General features: G+C 37.5%; 1 pseudogene; it reads right to left on the bottom strand.

Annotated features, from left to right (window-relative positions):
• Nucleotides 1-4,903: 4,903 nt before the first annotated feature.
• The window catches only part of LOC103733438, a 4,583-nt pseudogene continuing 1,798 nt past the window's right edge, over nt 4,904-7,688 (bottom strand).

Genomic DNA, 7,688 nt, shown 5'->3' with positions numbered 1-7,688 from the left:
TCTTCTGATTAAAAAAAACAAAAAACAAAAAACTTGAGTCTTGGAAACTTCTAGAAGAAAACATAGGCAGTACCCTCCAAGATATAGGTATAAGAAAGAACTTTTAAACCAGACACCAGCTGTTTAGGCACTAAGGTCAACAATCAGTAAGTGGGACCTCATTAAATTACAAAGTTTCTGTACTGCACAAGAAACAACTAAGAAAGGGGAGAGGAAACTCACTGAGTGGGAGAAAATCTTCACCAGATACACATCCAACAGAGGATTAATATCCAGAATATACAAAGACTCAAAAAAGAAAGAAGAAGGAAAACAACCCAATGAAAATATGGGTGATAGCCTGCCGGGGGTTCGAACCAGTGATCCCCGGTGTGGTGAAGATTGGGGCTGAGTAAGCATGCCGTTCACCAGCCCATGCCGCCCCCATTACCTGGGGACACTCAGACTCAACGGGGAGCCTAGTCGAGTAGGGACTCATTTATTGCAAGTGTTCCAAAGCTTATAAAGGCACCTGGAACTCCCCCCTCCCCCCCTGAGGGTGTATCTTAAGGATGGTCAAGCACTGATCATGCACTCTTCAGCAGTGTGAAAGCATTCTTCAGACTCTCAAAGCAAGCCAGGCCACGCCCCTAGTAACTACCTTTCAGACCTATGCAAGGGGGGGTTTTAGGTCCCCACAATAGACCGAATTGGAGAGTTCTCAAGTGAAGAAATAAAAATGGCTAAGAAGTACCTTAAAAATTGCTCAACATCTTTAGTAATTAGAGAAAAGCAAACCAAAACTACTTTAAGATTTCATCTTATCCTGGCCAGATTTGCCAACACCAAGAGAAGAAAACACTCCAAATGCTGGAGATGTGGATAAAGAGGAGCACTCATTCACTGCTGGTGGGAATGCAAATTCGTGCAACTACTACGGAAAGTAATGTGGAGAACCCTCAGAAAACTAAAAATGAACCTACCATATGATCCAGTGATACCACTCCTTTGCACATACCCAAAGTACTGTAGAGATACCTGTGCATCCATGTTTGTTGCTGCTAAAGAAATAGATTTGAAAAGAGTGTGGCATTAATTTCAAGCAATATTTTCTCAATCTTTTTTGGAAGATTAAAATCACCCAAGTACTACAACTGGTCACACACAGACATTGTCTATGAATTTCCCAGCCTTAATTGGCACATCAACAAAGCAATCTCTACACCTAAGTCCCATGGAACATAGAACAGGGTAAAGAAGAGGACACTTATGAATCTCTCAGTTCTCATGAATGTAGCTTCCTCATGCAACAGAGGGCCACAACACAAAAGGTCACAAATGGCCAAAACATAGAGATTAAGAGTCTGCAGAATGCTGGTCCTTGGACAGGACTCCTATATTAAAATTCATCCACCCAGGGCTCAGGGACCATTGGGGAAGGATGGTAAGAGCCAAGGAGGAGGTGCATGACCATGTGGAAACAAGTCCTACAAACTCCTAGGATCCTGCTCATATGATTCTATGGCAATGGTGTCAGCATAAACAGGTCCCATGAAAACTCAAGCAGACAAAAACCTAGCATAGTACTTTGGAAATGAACAGCATACCGCAATCTTAGCTGAAGAAATATACACAACTGATTACTGCTAGGTGAGGAAAAGCTGATCTTTCTAAAACAAGGGACTCTAGATAGGCTGAATAGATCTCAGCAGATAGACTTGCTCTTGGGAAAGTCCGGGGACACTGACTTGACACAGTGGGCTATAACATGGATGATAGTATATGGCTTCCAGTCGGGGGACGGGGAGGGTATGGGAAGGTGCTGGTACCGATTGGGGTATAAAGATGATTAATATTGTTTTATAAGTTCTGTATGAAATACACAAAAATTCAAGAAAGACAAAATAAATAAATTATAAATAAATAAATAAATAAATAAAATTTAATTCAACTAAATTGTTTAAAAGGAAAAAGCATCCCCAAACAAGATAAAACATCTGATATTTAAGAAAATCATTCCCAGTTGTATGTGACGCTCATCGACTTGACCTCTGGTAGACTCAAAACTTCAGTTCTGCTGCCAGCTTTGTTCTTTTGAGTTGCTAGGCTAGCAATTCATTTTTTGTGAGAATAATACAACTGTGATAGACCTCTTATTTATACAAACATGAGGCTCTGCTATATCACTTAGCAACAACAACAAAATTTTTATGAGTCCCTACTTTAATTTTTATCAGTATTCTTCCTTTCAGCATGTGATGCCCTCAACCATCAAGCCTTCCAGCCATATGTCACACCCTTATCACAACTGAATGCAGCTCTGCAGGTGCCCTGAACATCATGCTGTCTGCTAGCTTTCTCCCTTGGTGTGATGCCATAGTCCCATCTTTGTGCTATGCTTTTTCATGGCCAGAACTTGCATTGTCTTTTGCCTAATCTCTGCTCAATTCATTTTCCATCTGATGTAGTTGAATTTCCTATTCATTTTCCATCTGATATAAAATGCCCCTTGATCTGGTGTTGTCACAGATCATCACCCTTGTAATTGAATTCTTTGTTCTTTGTGCTTCCATGGTATTCTCTTTTTACTCTTTTAGTATTTTTGAAGATGTAGTTGTGAACATGTATATCTGTCTTCACCACTAACTACAAGGTCATTGGGTCTGGACTATGTTGTTCTCCAATTACATTCTATCTTTACCCTGTGCCTGGCACAGAGTGGTGAACAGTAACAGTGTAGTGAATGGACACATGAATAACTTACTTATAGTTACAAATAAGTTTTGTTTCCTAATCACTAATTCATTGTTTTTGATATAAATAAATGGTTGCTCTAAAGGAATTTGATGTAAAATATGAGGCCAATTATCAAGAATTACTTCAGAATATACTTACCAATTTATGTGACTTAATGCACTTACTAGGACTATAATTCTCAAATATAAACTCCAATCTAATTCTGCAAAGGAAATAAAGAATAATTTACACTATAATGCTATAAATTTTAAAGTTTTGTTTTACTTTAGATATTCATGTATATTTAAAAATAAATTTATGTAATAAAATATTGTATAATTTCATGTTTTCCTATAATTTTGGATTTCTCAAATTATTCTCTGTCATCATCTCTGTTACTTTTATCTGTCCAGAGGATATTGTCAGACTACATATACAAGTATTTTGAAAATCATGAATCTTTGTTTACTCAGCTCAAACATATATTAGAGAAAAAGATTAAGGAATAATAACTCAACAACGAAGTGCACCCATGTAGGGCAATGCCTGTAGAAGCCAGAATAAGATATCAATCCCCGGTTACTGACATTTGTTAATTACCATGTGGATGCTGGGAACTGAACCCAAGTTCACTGGAAATGTAGCCGGTGCTTTTAACCACTGATCCGTATCTCCAACCCCAATAACAATATTTTAAAAACAAATTAATTATGATAGGCAACATGAAATAGAGTAGAAAGAAGAGGGAAAAATATTGGCTTTATTTGAATTCTAACATATATTACCAATATCCTTTAAAATGCATCTTCAAATTCTTGAAAAGAATCTAGAAAATAAGGAAACTAGAGTGTCTTGAATGGGATTTTGAAGCATAAAACCATTTTATTGGAGAGAAAATTGTAAATATATTTGAGTCTTCATTTAATTAAGTTCCTATGAAAATATCCTCTGACCTCACATGATAAAACATTTTTAATCAGTTCAAGGTTATTTTTATTTATGCAATATTATTCTATACAAAAGTGATAGAAATGCAACCAGACAAGTTTACAATTGAAAAGGAAATCTGTAAACATTATCATTTACAGTAATATTACATTGTAAAATAACTGATCATTAAAAAAATAATCTCTCTAAATCCCTCTCTGCTGCCTCTACTTTAAGAGAATATGCTAAGATCCTACCGTGCACTATTTACAAATTCCAAATTAAGACTGTAATACTTACATAAAACCCATTAATGTAACAGCTCAGTTAAACATCTTTGTTCAGAGGTCTATATGAGGGAAATCTACTTTATACATTGATCAAAGACCCAGAAATAACTTTCCAAAGTCATTGTAGACATCTAACTCTGAGAAAACTTTATCAGTTACCTCTGAAAACAGCAGACTTTAGATTGGTTCTATGAACACAGGCCAAAATCCACAGCAAACCTATCTGAGAAATTTCAAGTTGAGTCTCACATTCTTTTTTCTCTCCACTCTTGTCTGTCTCCTGGATTTTTTTTTTCTTTTTCATTTATTTATTTTTATGGGGCTTACGGGTACTCTAACATTCCCTCTCTGAAGAGGTAACCCTACAATCTCCCATGGATTAGATACAAGACCCCAAATACTTTTGACATTTTTTGGCCTTTGGAACAGAGTATGTTCCTAACAATCCCAAGGACATTTTGACTTTTAGCCAAGAAACTGGCTGCTTTTCTTTGGGGTTATTTTACTCTAACTGCCCAGCCAATACCTACCTCCTTACACCATCCTCTGAAGAGGTTACCCAACTTGCGGATAGGGAATCAGGATACAGACTGCTCTGGCTTCTTCCATGCTGAACAGGGACGCAGAGTGAGGCAATTGGAGTACCCCTTCTGTGGGTCTATCTGAAAGACTCCCAAATTGTGTAACTTATATCTAAGGGTCATATGAGAGTCCACTGGAATTTCTTGACAAGTGCTTCCAAAAGCATCCCTCTATTGGGTTCCTCCTCATTTTTCTTTTGTCTTCCAAGGCTGGACTCTAGAGTGATGGATTCAGGATTTTCCTTCAGGTATTTTGATAGCTGTTGGAGTAGTTAGAATCACTGTTGTCTGACTTGGAGGATGGTAAGCATCAAGCAATGAAATGTTGAAAGATGACAGGGTTCAATCTTTAATGGATGTAGCTCCATTGATAATTTGGATACTCAATTATCAATTGATAATTGGTAATTTGAAAAATGCTTGAAAATTATCCTGTGAGCTTGTCTGGGTAAGAGTTGCTTTCTGTGAATTCTGTTTCCATTTCCCCAAGGTCTATAGGTTGTATTTCTTGCCAATCCCATACTTCTTTAGCTGGAGGATCCCCAAAATGCAAAGCCACCTTCCGGAGTTTGATCTACTGGTCCCATGACTGACAGCTACACTTCTAACATTTGTTGGTGGTCTTGGGATGGATTCCAGGTTGTCAAATGTGTCTGGGGACCTCTTTAATGTAGCAATCACAGTCAATAGTGTTCTCTCCATAATGGATCTCCTTCTTTCTTCTCATCAAGACACTTTCATCTTTCTCAACGTCAGCGGGCAATGCTGGCATAGAGTCCTTTGAATCAGAACTTCCTGATGATGATTTTCTAGCTCTTCCGAAGTCATTTATGAGTACTTCCTTTAAAATCTTGCAATCATTTTGCTAACTTTGGTCCTCATATCATCTTCAACTGTGCTTGCCCAGTCAGAATATCTAGAACGAGGCTTGAGGCCTTCAGGAATTGTAAAGCTCTCGGACTCGTGGTCCGTGGCTGGTAACTAGGCTTCCTAGGTGTCCCGGGGGCCTTGGGAACCTCCAGTTCGGTGTGCACTTCCATCTGAGGCTCCATCTGCCCTGGGACTGCAGGCTGGCCCCCACTCAAGGCAGCTCCCATTGTGGGGTAGACTCCTGGGGTCAGCTAATGCTAATGAAAACCCTATTTTCAAAATATGGAAGAAATTTCCAATTATAAAGACAAAGATTTCCCCAAGTAAATATGCTATGTTAACACAACAGATAGGTTTTTGTTTATTTGTTTGATGGTTTTTGTTTTGTTTTGTTTTGTTTTTTGGCTCTCTACTGTAGGCTTGAGAGATTTCCTGAAAATCTAAATTCAAACACCTGTCAGAAAAAGTCAGGTGTGACCCAGAGAATGTTCCTCTGTCCCTATGATGACAAGCCATGGACCCTCCTCCTTCCCAGCTCTGCAAAGAAGCCACTTCCCTTCCCTCTTCCAGTCAGTCGGTTGACCATAGCAGCTTGCATGGGAGGGGCTAAGGGTATAAAAGCTGGGAAAACCAGGAGGCTGGTCTCTCACCATTTTGTAAGGCTCTCCAGAACCACAGGATTTATGCCTGGATGTGGACTTTTGAACACAGCATGAATTGGGGGAGTGCTTGTTTGGAAGTAAACCTGTACCCCAAGCTCAGTTAACAAATCCAATAAACTCATTAAGATTCTTCAAACTGGGGTTTGGAGAATTTTTTCCTCAGGCTGTGGAAAGGACCGTGTGAGGAGGGGATTGGATGCCACGTGCACCAACCAACAGTGAATTTGACTTACATCAGGGAGCATAAGCATTCTATTTAGACTCTTTTCCTATCCAGAGGAAAATATAGGTTTATATACCACAGAAGAATAATGCATATCTAAAGAAATTTTTCAAAAACTTTAAACAATCATGTAAATCAAACTAAATGCATCTGTAAAGACAGAGAAACTCCTGGTTCACAGTAACCAGAAATGTGATATTTTAAGAACTGTTTATCCACGGCTCATTGTGTAGTCCTCTAGTGTTGTATATAGTCATGACATGCTTTTCATCAGCTTTTTAAGGCATAATTTCCCAATGATAGTGTAGACCTGAGGAAGAAGTGACCTGGCCTTACTTACACTATTGTATAAAATAAATAGATTCATTAGAATAAAGGACGTATGTGAAGAAAATTGTTGGGTGCTGTTCTCTGGAGGGTTTCATATTACCACTTCTACCCTTTAATGTACTTCCTCTTTTTCTAATAGAAGAAATTCATAGTGTGCAATATAATAAGAAATTGAAAACTAAATGTTGTATAGCTTACCAACTATACAATGTTAAAAACTATTGCTACTTGAAATTTTATGACAAACATCCATATCCACCATACTTCAAGCCAATACGTAGTGATTGCCTTCTGATATCAAAACACACAGTGAGGAAAAATAAGGAAAGTACCTCTTGTTTATAGATTAAACATATCTAGGATATAACTTTGTGGTTGACATGCTGAGACACCAACAAACAAATAAGTCCTTTACAAAGGATGTGCATCAGAAAAGGAGAAGATAACCATTCAAACTACACAAGTATGTATTCTTGAAATGACTGATTATAGTAAAATACTTACAAAATATCTACTTTATACTACAAAGACCACAATTTATTAAGATATAATTAATGACAAAGGACAACTGAAGAAGGTGAGGTCTATCAAGATCAAAGATGAGTGACAGAACACTTTGCATACTATTTGCAAAATTGGATTAAATATGACAACAGAAAGAAGACAGTGAAAAGAGTTGACACAAGAAAAAAGAAAATTAGGAATAAATCATTTAATATTTGTATTTGGAAAAGAAAATATTTAAATATTATTAAGTCAAAGATGAAAGAAGTTGTCTGGGCCTTTGTGACTAGGACTGTGATCCCCACTGCTTAGAAGTCTGAAGCTACAGAGGGAGCTCAAGATCAGTAAAATTACTTGGACTGTGTTTATAGATAATTGTGAAAAAGAACTGAAAGACTGGTGATATTTCTCAGTTGTAGAGTATTTAATATAGTGTGTGAGGTCCTAGGTACAATTCCTGGTACAAAAAAATGAGATAAAAATTAAAAGTGATGAAGAAATGATAGAGGTATGTGAAAGAATGGAGTTTAGACTATTAGAATTCATGTCTAAAGAAAGTGTCTTAAAAAACACACAAACACGTATA

The sequence above is a fragment of the Nannospalax galili genome, unplaced genomic scaffold (genome assembly GCF_000622305.1).
Source record: "Nannospalax galili isolate Female #2095 unplaced genomic scaffold, S.galili_v1.0 scaffold293, whole genome shotgun sequence".
Classification (NCBI taxonomy): Eukaryota; Metazoa; Chordata; class Mammalia; order Rodentia; family Spalacidae; genus Nannospalax; species Nannospalax galili.
This window is presented reverse-complemented; position numbering and strand designations above follow the sequence as displayed.